The sequence below is a fragment of the Canis aureus genome, chromosome X (assembly GCF_053574225.1).
Source record: "Canis aureus isolate CA01 chromosome X, VMU_Caureus_v.1.0, whole genome shotgun sequence".
Taxonomy (NCBI): domain Eukaryota; kingdom Metazoa; phylum Chordata; class Mammalia; order Carnivora; family Canidae; genus Canis; species Canis aureus.
The window spans coordinates 27,064,806-27,077,754 of record NC_135649.1 but is presented as its reverse complement, the minus strand read 5'-3'; positions in this window follow the sequence as shown (position 1 = coordinate 27,077,754).

Sequence of the window (12,949 nt, the reverse complement as noted above, 5' to 3'; positions counted from 1 at the left end):
GTCCCTCCTGCAATTCTGCCCTATTTCACCACTGAGCACCCTTCAGCAGGAAAGACTCTGTCAGGAACAGATTTCTAAAGTTCCCAATTTTGTACCCTAGGGCTGAATTGCTTTCCTGCATCCTGCTTACAAAGTCTCCCTCCATCCCTCCCCCACCATTTATCTTCCAATATGTTCCCTCCATTTCTCTTCTTTGTACTTCTACCTTGCAAGGAGTGGTCATTTTTCTATTTGTACCATTCCAGCGGTTCTTTCTTTACATCTCAGGTTGAATTCATGGGTGTTTAGAATGGTTTGAAAGTTATCTACATATCTTTGGGGGACCAGATGAAATGAGCCGGAATGCAATTTATCCATTTAATCCCATTGATGAGGAACCTCTTGTCTAGATTATAATCTAGTTGTTTAGTGTTCCACTCATGTTTGAAGTGGTAAATAGGAGTTCTTACAGGAGCCTGGACACATTCTGGGCATGGGAAGAGACTTCCCTTTTACCCCAGTACCATTTAGATGATCTCATTACCATCTGTGATGGTTAATTTTGTGTCAGTTTGGCTAGGCCGTTATTTAATCAAACACTAATATAGGTTTTGATGTGAAGGTATTTTTCTTATGTGGTTAATAGCTACAATCAGTTGACTTTAAGTAAAGGAGATTATCCTTGATAATATAGATCTCATCCAATCAGCCTAAGGCCTTAAGAGCAAAAACAGGTTTCCTGGAGAAAAAGAAATTCTGCCTCTAGATTACAGAATTAGCTCACTTGAGTTTCTAATCAGCTGGTCAGCCTGACAGCTTTCATACTTACCAGTTTCTATAATTATATAAATCGATTCCTTAGAAATATATATTATATATATTTTTCCCCCTATTCAGTTTTTCTGGGGAATCCTGCCTGATATACCATCCTTACCCCTAAGTTTTTAAATGAAGTTAAAACTAAGTAGAATATAATTATAATAATGGGAGCAATCAGTAAAATTACATATAATAATCGTCTCTTTGTACTCTTCAGCCTTGTCATCAGTTTGGTGGATAGCTGGTCAATGAAATTAGGAAAGCTATTTTCAAAAGTGCATGAAGTAGAAAAGTGTTAATTTAATATTTCCTGGTTCTAATTACAGTGATTGATGGAGGTGTTGCATAATCATATAGAACTGGTCAGAATTTAGAATTGCCTTTCCTCTGAAGGTTAAGTGGGAAAATGTATATTTTCTCAAAATCCTTAAATATTTTCAAGATACATATATTTCTCATATAACTTCCTATACTGTACATAGCAGAATTGACAATAACATTTTTTGTAATGATAAGCATGTGGCTACAGAGTACTGGAAATGAGGCTAGTATAATGGAGAAACTAAATTTTAAATTTTATTTATTTTGTTTAATTTAAATGTAAATATAAAGGACATGTGACTTGTGGCTACCATGTTGGACAGTATAGACTTTATTATATATATTTTTAAATACAAACCTTAAATTTAAGTTAAAAAAATAAACATTTATGGTGTCACTGTAAACTGGGTAAAATAATTATGGTGCCTTCAGTCTGTTTCTTAAGTCAGTTTAAGTGAAAATTTCCCTGATTCTGTTTTCTGAAGATAGTATGACATGTATTATTTTGTTTTTATTTTTCTCATTAAACTTTTGTTTTAATGGGTTTCAAAATTCTGTCACAGATTTTTTATCATTTCCATTAAAAAGAGCTAGTTTTAAAAACTAATGACTTAAAACTGCCGCGCGCGCGCACACACACACACACACACACACACACAAAGACAAATGTTCCACAAAACATTATGCTTTTCTTTTGAAGGTTTTACAATGCATTGGTATCATTAACTGGTCTTTTACCATTAAATTTAATGGTCAATTGACAAAAACAGTTCTGAGACCATTCTTCCACCACTGATTAAGACTATGGTGGCAGGTATTGGGGTTGCTATTCATTTAGCTTTTGAGCTTTCTGGGTAGGCTTGGTGACCTTGCCAGCTCCAGCTGTTTTCCTTTCCACTACTTGATGACACCCACAGCAACCATCTGTCTCATATAACAAACAGTAAATAGCCCAGAGGAGGATAGTCAGAGAAGTTCTCAACATACATAGGCTTGCCAGGAACCATATCAATGATGGTAGCATCACCAGATTTCAAGAACATGGGGCTATCTTACAGCTTTTCTCCAGAAGGATGATCCATCTTCTCCTATATCTCGGCAAAGTTTCAAGCAATGTGAGCTGTGTGACAATCCAGCACAGGTGCATATCCAGCACTGATTTGTCCTGGATGGTTCAGGATAATCACCTGAGCCATGAAGCCAGATGCTTCTATTGGTGGGTCATTTTTGCTGTCACCAGCCACCTTACCATGATGAACATCATTGACAGATACATTCTTTTTTTTATTTTTAAAAAGATTTAATTTATTTATTCATGAAAGACACACAGAAAGAGGCGGAGACATAGACAGAGGGAGAAACAGGCTTCTCCAGTGGAGCCTGATGTGGGACTCGACCCTGGGTCTCTGGGACCATGGCCTGAGCTGAAGGCAGTTGCTTAACCACTGAGCCACCCAGGTGTCCCTGACAGATACATTCTTGACACTGAAGCACACATTGTTCCCAGGAAAAGTCTCACTCAAGCTTCATGGTGCATTTCAACACACTTGACTTCAGTTGTAACATTGATTGAAGCAAAGCTGACCACCATGCTGGGTTTAAGAACACCAGCCTCTACTTGAGCCCACAAGGACAGTACCAATACCACCAATTTTGTCGACATCCTGGAGAGGCAGACATGAGGGCTTGTCAATTGGATGAGTTGATGGCAGAATGCAATCCAGAGCTTCAAGCAGCATGATTCCACTGGCATTGCCATATTTAAGGGTAACTTTCTATCCTTTGAACCAAGACATGTTAGTATTTGGCTCCAGCATGCTGTCACCATTCCAAACAAAAATTAGTACCAATGCTACTGTGTCAGGGTTGTACCTAATATTCTTAATGTGGGTGTCCACTTCCTTAATGAATTCCTGTGTCTCTTCTAGCTGTAGGTGGCTCAGTGGAATCCATTCTGTTAATACCAATAATTAGTTGTTTCACACCAAGTGTATAAGGCAGAGGGGTATATGTTCATGGGTCTTCCCATTCTTGGAGATACCTACTTCAAATTCACCAACATCAGCAGCAACAATCAGGCCATCACAGTCAGCCTGAGAAGTGCCTGTAATCATGTTTTTGATAAAGTTTCTGTGTCCTGAGGCATCAAAGATGGTCATGTAATACTTGCTATTCTAAAATTTCCACAGGTATATATCAATGGTGATACCATGTTCACATTCAGCTTTCAGTTTACCTAAGACTCAGGCATACTTGAAGGAGCCCTTTCCCATCTCAGTAGCCTCCTTCTCAAATTTTCCAATGGTCCTTTTGTTAATCCCACTACATTTGTAGAGCAGATGACCAGAAGTGATAGACTTGCCCAAACCTACATGTCCAATGATGCCATGAGATTTTTCCTTTCCCATTTTGTTTTACATTTATTTATTTTAAATATTTGATTTATTCATGAGAGAGAGAGAGAGAGAGAGAGATAACGAGGCAGAGACACAGGCAGAGGGAGAAGCAAGCTCCATGCAGGGAGCCTGACGTGGGACTCCATCCCGGGTCTCCAGGATCACGCCCTGGGCTGAAGGCGGCACTAAACCACTGAGCCATCTGGGCTGCCCGCATTTTGTTTTACATTTAGTGGTAGTTTACATGACACCTGTGTTCTGGTGACAAATTGCTGTGAAAAGGAAAACACATCTTATTTTTTAAAAAATTCTTTTAAAAGATTTTATTTATTTCTTTGAGAGACAGAGTGAGCATGAGAGAGAGAGCAAGTGAGCATGAGTCAGGGGAAGAGCAGAGGGAGAAGCAGACTCCCTGCTGAGCAGAGAACCCAATGTGGGGCGAAATCCCAGGGCTCCAGAATCATGACCTGAGGTGAAAGCAGATGCTTAACCAACTGAGCAATCCAGGCACCCTGGGAACACATAATATTTTTAAAAACATTTTGTTCATAATGTGAATGTTTAATTTTTTAAATGCAGTAAGGCAACATATAGTACACCATTAGTTTTGATGTAGTGTTCAATAATTCATCAGTTGTATATAACACACAGTGCTCATCACATCATTTAGTACAGCATTTGAAGTGTCCTTTTGGTAGTAATGAGTAGATTTTATCATTTAATAATTTTACATTGCTGGTGCCCCTTGTCATTCATCCATATGATGGTATTCTCCCCATCGAGAATTACTTTGAGGTATATATACAAAATTAGCTTTTTTGTTTAACTTTTATTTAGAGTATTTTTTATGTTTGAGATAACACTCATACAAAATAAATGAGTATATATGTATAACATAACTAGATATACATAGCTAGTTTTTACAAAAATATGTATGCATAACAATTTCAGTGCTATATATCTTTACCATTAGACAGCTTTTTGGGGGACTGGGTAGTACAAAATAACAAACCTTTATTTAGACTAGGGATAAGGGGGCTTAAGCATGTTGAAATCATTCAGACTCTGAAGGGTATTATTCTTTTACTAAGGAGAAGAAAATATAACCTTCAGAGCAACTTCTTGCAAGGTGTACTTTGGGCCATTGAGTATAGCCATAAACTCTCTTTTTTCATATTTTCTTATTTGTGAGTCTTCCCAATTAGCCATATTGCCACAGTGGTGATGTTGAGCATTTATGAAGAAATCCCTCCTCCAAAACTTGTCTGTGTAAGTCCAACTACATATTAACTTACAGAGGAACGTTTACATTGAGAATCATCTGAACCAATGACAAAGCCACAGTTAGAGGTATTCCTTGGGATTGACATTCAAGAATAAGTTGCTTTTTTGGAGCAAGCTTTTTTTTTAAAAAAAAATAGGGACAAATTCAAGTGAATTTATGAGAATAATGGACACTTGCAGAAATTCTGAGATGTGTGGTGGTTACAAATATGATTCCTTTTTAACTCGTCTGAGCCTAAGCCACAAAATCAAAGCAGAATTTTAAGAATTTGAGGTTATTTGCAGCTTTCTTTATATGAGTGTATATCTTCCAAGAACTATCCAGTCTGTTCTCTAATTCATGTAACTTTTCTCAGTTTATTTATATTCAACATTAAGTACATATTGTATGTTCAGGAGGAATAAAAGTACAAATATGTATTTCTAGACATTGTATTTCATCGTACCTATCTTTAATAGACTAAAAGCTCTTTAAAGGCTATGAATAGATCCATTATTTAATAGGTAACCTAAACCCTCCATACACTGCAATGTATATTGACAAAGGAAGGCTGCAAAGAAATGCATTGGATGATAATCAAGTTTTCTTGACTAAATGTCGAAGACTTCATTGGTATCATTTCACCAAATGGAATGGGAATTAAGCTTGCCCTTATTTAGATTCAAGTCCCATTGACTAACATATAAGATTGTCACTGAACAAAAGATTCAGAATTTTCCTTTTGTGATTAATTTCTGGTTGGGAAAAAATCACATCATAAAGTATTTTACTCAACTTTCTATCTACCATTCCTCTTTTGCCATTTTGGGGGGTAGAACAGATAGCATTAATGGTACTGTTGGGACTAAGGGAATCAGATATTTAATGCTTTTCACATTATTTCAAATGACCCTTTAAATGTCTGCTTTGGGAATGAAACTCATCATTCTGTGAAGGTAATACAGGAAATATTTTTTTTTTTTTATTTTTTTTTTTTATTTTTTCATTTTTTTTTTTATTTTTTTATTGGTGTTCAATTTACTAACATACAGAATAACACCCAGTGCCCGTCACCCATTCACTCCCACCCCCCGCCCTCCTCCCCTTCTACCACCCCTAGTTCGTTTCCCAGAGTTAGCAGTCTTTATGTTCTGTCTCCCTTTCTGATATTTCCCACACATTTCTTCTCCCTTCCCTTATTTTCCCTTTCACTATTATTTATATTCCCCAAATGAATGAGAACATATAATGTTTGTCCTTCTCCGACTGACTTACTTCACTCAGCATAATACCCTCCAGTTCCATCCACGTTGAAGCAAATGGTGGGTATTTGTCATTTCTAATAGCTGAGTAATATTCCATTGTATACATAAACCACATCTTCTTTATCCATTCATCTTTCGTTGGACACCGAGGCTCCTTCCACAGTTTGGCTATCGTGGCCATTGCTGCTAGAAACATCGGGGTGCAGGTGTCCCAGCGTTTCATTGCATTTGTATCTTTGGGGTAAATCCCCAACAGTGCAATTGCTGGGTCGTAGGGCAGGTATATTTTTAACTGTTTGAGGAACCTCCACACAGTTTTCCACAGTGGCTGCACCAGTTCACATTCCCACCAACAGTGTAAGAGGGTTCCCTTTTCTCCACATCCTCTCCAACATTTGTTGTTTCCTGCCTTGTTAATTTTTCCCATTCTCACTGGTGTGAGGTGGTATCTCATTGTGGTTTTGATTTGTATTTCCCTGATGGCAAGTGATGCAGAGCATTTTCTCATGTGCATGTTGGCCATGTCTATGTCTTCTTCTGTGAGATTTCTGTTCATGTCTTTTGCCCATTTCATGATTGGATTGTTTGTTTCTTTGGTGTTGAGTTTAATAAGTTCTTTATAGATCTTGGAAACTAGCCCTTTATCTGATATGTCATTTGCAAATATCTTCTCCCATTCTGTAGGTTGTCTTTGAGTTTTGTTGACTGTATCCTTTGCTGTGCAAAAGCTTCTTATCCTTAATTCCAAAGCCAGACAAAGACCCCACCAAAAAGGAGAATTACAGACCAATATCCCTGATGAACATGGATGCAAAAATTCTCAACAAGATACTGGCCAATAGGATCCAACAGTACATTAAGAAAATTATTCACCATGACCAAGTAGGATTTATCCCTGGGACACAAGGCTGGTTCAACACCCGTAAAACAATCAATGTGATTCATCATATCAGCAAGAGAAAAACCAAGAACCATATGATCCTCTCATTAGATGCAGAGAAAGCATTTGACAAAATACAGCATCCATTCCTGATCAAAACTCTTCAGAGTGTAGGGATAGAGGGAACATTCCTCGACATCTTAAAAGCCATCTATGAAAAGCCCACAGCAAATATCATTCTCAATGGGGAAGCACTGGGAGCCTTTCCCCTAAGATCAGGAACAAGACAGGGATGTCCACTCTCACCACTGCTATTCAACATAGTACTGGAAGTCCTAGCCTCAGCAATCAGACAACAAAAAGACATTAAAGGCATTCAAATTGGCAAAGAAGAAGTCAAACTCTCCCTCTTCGCCGATGACATGATACTCTACATAGAAAACCCAAAAGTCTCCACCCCAAGATTGCTAGAACTCATACAGCAATTCGGTAGCGTGGCAGGATACAAAATCAATGCCCAGAAGTCAGTGGCATTTCTATACACTAACAATGAGACTGAAGAAAGAGAAATTAAGGAGTCAATCCCATTTACAATTGCACCCAAAAGCATAAGATACCTAGGAATAAACCTCACCAAAGATGTAAAGGATCTATACCCTCAAAACTATAGAACACTTCTGAAAGAAATTGAGGAAGACACAAAGAGATGGAAAAATATTCCATGCTCATGGATTGGCAGAATTAATATTGTGAAAATGTCAATGTTACCCAGGGCAATATACACGTTTAATGCAATCCCTATCAAAATACCATGGACTTTCTTCAGAGAGTTAGAACAAATTATTTTAAGATTTGTGTGGAATCAGAAAAGACCCCGAATAGCCAGGGGAATTTTAAAAAAGAAAACCATAGCTGGGGGCATCACAATGCCAGATTTCAGGTTGTACTACAAAGCTGTGGTCATCAAGACAGTGTGGTACTGGCACAAAAACAGACACATAGATCAGTGGAACAGAATAGAGAATCCAGAAGTGGACCCTGAACTTTATGGGCAACTAATATTCGATAAAGGAGGAAAGACTATCCATTGGAAGAAAGACAGTCTCTTCAATAAATGGTGCTGGGAAAATTGGACATCCACATGCAGAAGAATGAAACTAGACCACTCTCTTTCACCATACACAAAGATAAACTCAAAATGGATGAAAGATCTAAATGTGAGACAAGATTCCATCAAAATCCTAGAGAAGAACACAGGCAACACCCTTTTTGAACTCGGCCATAGTAACTTCTTGCAAGATACATCCACGAAGGCAAAAGAAACAAAAGCAAAAATGAACTATTGGGACTACAGGAAATATTTTATCTCAGTTGCAAACAAAGTACCCCCGGCACAAGACTTTTAAAATCTTTGGCACTAAACCTCCTGAAACCCATCTGTGTTGAAAATTAGGGCATATTATATTTACATGTTTTCTTTTTATTTCACAATATTTAATCTAGTGAGAAAATAGCTTCTTAGGCCAAGCATAGAATCTAACTCACAGGTTGCAAGGTGGGGAAATCTCTGCAATGTAAAACCACAACTGAGCATATTATTTATAATGGTAATCATTTTAAAAGAGCAAATACATGATGATTTCCTCATATTTTTCATGGTTTTATTATCTTGTGAAACTTATTTAACCAAATACATTAAATCTCAATGAAAAATTGATGAAAACATTCATATAATTATGTATTCAAAATTCTTCATTCAATGGACAACTCTGTAATCCTCAGGTTTATCTGAAAAGCAGTATCCATGACTTTGCCTATTTTCTGAGTAGAATAAAGCTGCACTGAAGAATGCTTATCTGCTCTCTTTTTCTTTACTTGTATTATTGTAAACCTGTGGCTTTCAGCAGAACGTGCTTTTGTCCCCGAGGGGATATTTCTTTTGGCAATTTCTGGAGGAATTTTTAGTTGTCATGATTGGGAAAGAAGTTGCTACTGTCATTTACTGAACAGAGGCCAAGCATACTGCTAAACATCCTAAAATGCATAGGAGATCCCCACAGAACAGAGAATTATCCCGTGCAAAATGTCACTAATTTATGTCAACCAATTATGCTGCACATTTCTGTATCCAAATACTAGTTTCTCTCACAAACTGACCCATAAACTTCTTTTTTTTTGAGGCTTTATTTAAATTCCAGTTAGTTAACATAGAGTATATTAGTTTCAGGTGTACATAGTAGTGATTCAATACTTCCGTAAACACCTCGTGATCATCACAATAAGTGCACTCCTTAAGTCCCCATCACCTGTTTAACCCATTCTTCCACCCATCTCCCCTCTGGTAACCATCAGTTTGTTCTCTATAGTTAAGAGTCTATTTTTTGGTTCGCTTCTCTTTTCCTCTTGCTCATTTGCTTTGTTTCTTAAATTCCACATATAAGTGAAATCATATTATTTTTTCTGTTTGACTGACATATTTCCCTTAGCATAATCATCTCTCTCTCCATCCATGTTGTTGCCAATGGAAAGATTTCATTCTTTTTATAGATAATATTCCATTGAATATATATCCCACTTCTTTATCCAATTCATCAGTCAATGGACACTTGACCTGTTTCCATAATTTGGATATTTTAGATAATATTGCTATAAATATTGGAGTGCATGTATCCCTTTGAATAAGTGTTTTTGAATTCTTTGGGTAAATTGCTAGTAGTGCAATTGCTGAATCTTAGAGTAGTTCTATTTTTAACTTTTTGAAAACAGTTCCATACTGTTTTCCAGAGTGGCTGCACCATTTTGCATTCCCATAAACAGTGCAGGGGGTTTCCCCCTTCTTAACATCCTTGCCAACATCTGTTGATTCTTGTTTTGTTGATTTTAGCCATTCTGAGAGGTGTTAGGTGATATCTCATTATAGTTTTCAATTTTATTTCCTTGATGATCAGTGATGTTGATCAACTTTTCATGTGTCTGTTGGCCATCTGTATGTCTTATTTGGAAAAATGTCAATTCATGTCCTCTGTTCTTTTTTAAAATTGGGTTATTCAATTTATGGGTGTTGAGTTTTATAACTTCTTTATAGATTTTGGATACTAACCTGTTATCAGATATGTCATTTGCAAATATCTTCTCCCGTTCTGAAGTTTGCTTTTCGTTTTCTTAATTATTTCCTTCGCTGTGCAGAAGCTTTTTTATTTTGATGAAGTCTCAGTAGTTTATTTTTGGTTTTGTTTCCCTTGCTTCAGGAGACATTTCTAATAAGTTGTTATGGTTAATGTCAAAGAGGTTACTATCTGTATTCTCCTTTAGGGCTTTTATAGTTTTAGGTCTCACATTAAGGTATTTTATCCATTTTGAATTTATTTTTGTGCATGATGTAAGAAAATGGTGCAGTTTTGCATGTTGCTGTCCGGCATGCTGCTGTCCAGTTTTCCAATACCATTTGTTGAAGAAGACTGTTTTTTTCCCATTGGATACTCTTTCCTTCTTTGTTGAAGATTAGTTGACCATATAGTTGTGGGTCCATTTCTGGGCCTTCTATTCTGTTCTATTGATTATGTACCTATTTTGTGCCAGTACAATGGTGTCTTGATCAATAAAGCTTTGTGATATAACTTGAAGTCTGGAATTGTCATGCCTCTAGCTTCAGCTTCGCTTTTCATTTTGAAGGTTGCTTTGGCTATTCAGGGTCTTTGCAGTTCCATACACATTTTAGGATTGTTTGTTCTAGTTCTGTGAAAACTGCTGGTGGCATTTTTACAGGGATTTCAATAAATGTGTGTATTGCTTTGGGTTGTATAGACATTTTAACAATATTTGTTCTTCTAATCCATGAGCGTGGAATGTCTTTCCATTTCCTTGTATCATCTTCAGTTTCTTTCATTATTGTTTTATAGTTTTCAGGGTAAAGGTCTTTCACCTTTTTGAATAGGTTTATTCCTAGATATTTTATTGTTCTTGGCGCAATTGTAAATGGGATCAATTCCTTGATTTCTCTTTCTGCTGCTTGGTTATTGGTGTATAGAAATGGAATGATTTTCTTCATGTTGATTTTGTATCCTACGACTTTACTGGATTCATTTATCAGTTCTAGCAGGTGTTTTTTTTTTTTTTTTTTTTTTTTTTTTTTAGTGGAGTCCTTGGGGTTTTCTATATACAATATCATGTCATCTGAAAATAGTGAAACTTTTACTTCTTCTGGTCCAATCTGGATATCTTTTATTTTTTTCCTGTTGTCTGATATGTGGCTAGGACTTCTAGTATTGTGTTAAATAACAGTGGTGAGACTGGACACCCCTCTGTTATTCCTGACCATAGAGAAGAGCTCAGGTTTCCCTCACTGGGGATGATATTAGCTGCGGGTTGTTCATACATGGCCTTTATTATGTTGAGGTATATTCCCTCTATCCCTACTTTGTTGAGGGTTTTTATCATGAATGGATGCTGCACTGTGTTAAGTGCTTTTTTGCACCTATTGAAATGCTTGTATGATTATTATCCTTTCTTTTATTAATGTGGTGTATCACATTAATTGATTTGTGCAATTGGACTACTCTTGCAACCCAGGAATAAATCACACTTGATCATGCTGAATCAGTTTTTTAAATATATTGTTAGATTCAGTTTGCTAGTATTTTATTGAGGATTTTTGCATCCATGTTCATCAAGGATATTAACCTGTAGACCTCTATTTTAGTGGAATCTGTTGGTTTTGGTATGAGGGTAATGCTGGCCTCATTGAATGAATTTGGAATTTTTCCTCTATTTCTAATTTTGGGAATAGTTTCAGAAGAATAGGTATTAACTCTTCTTTAAATGTTTGGAAGAATCCCCTTGGGAAGCCATCTGGCTCTGGACTTTTGTTTGTTGGGGTGCTTTTGATTACTGATTCAATTTCTTTGCTGGTTATTAGTCTGTTCAAGTTTTATATTTTTTTCTGTTTTAGTTTGGTAGTTTACATGTTTGTAAGAATTTATCCATTTCTTCAAGGTTGCTCATTTTGTTGGCATATATTTTTCATAATATTCTCTTACAATTATGTATTACTGTGGTGTTGGTTGTTATTTGTCTTCTGTCATTTGTGATATTACTTCTTTGGGGCCTTTTCTTTTCTTTTTGATAAGTCTCACTAGAGGCTTATCAATTTTATTGTTTTCTTTCAAAGAACCAGCTCCCTTGTAAGTTAAGGATTTCTTTTGTCTTGCTGCTTTTAAGCTGTTTTCTTTGCCTCTACATTTTGCAAATTTAATGACAATACATCTTGGTGTTGACTTGCTTATGTTGACTTTGATCAACAGGAATTCTCTGCCTCCTGGATCTGGATGTCTGTTTCCTTCCCCAGATTAGGGAAGTTTTCAGGTATTATTACTTCAAATAATACCTTAATCTCTCTTCTTCTTCCTATGACATGAATGTTATTATGTTTTATGGAGTCACTGAGTTCCCTAAGTCTGTTCTCACATTGCATAATCCTTCTGTCCTTTTTTCATTCAGGTCCATTATTTTCCATTATTTTGTCTTCTAGCTCACTCATTTGTTCCTCGGCTTCTTCCATCCTGCAGTTCATTCCATCAAACCTGTTTTAAACCTTGTTTATTGCATTCTGCATGTCTGCTTGATGTTTTTAACTCTCTTATCTCTGTGGTAAAGGTCTCACTGACATCTTCTTTTCTCAAGCTCAGTGAGTAACGTTATGATTGCTGCTTTCAATTCTCCATCTGGCATGTTACTTATATCTGTTTTGCTTAGATCTCTGGCTGTGACAGTTTCTTGATCCATTTGTGAAAAATCCCTCTGTCTTGGCATTTTTGTTTAAGTCTCTGTCTTCTTCTCTGTGTTAGAAAAGCCAGTATGTCTACTGCTCTTGAAAGTAATGGCGTTTCGAAGTCGAAGTCATGTAGTGCCCAGGGCCTGGTGCTTCAGGGAGTGTCTCCAGTGTGTGCTGTGTATGCTCTGCTGTTGTGTTTTGGCTGCTCTATCCTCCAGGCCAGTCATCTGCAGCAGCTTTCCTTGCCTGCGGTGG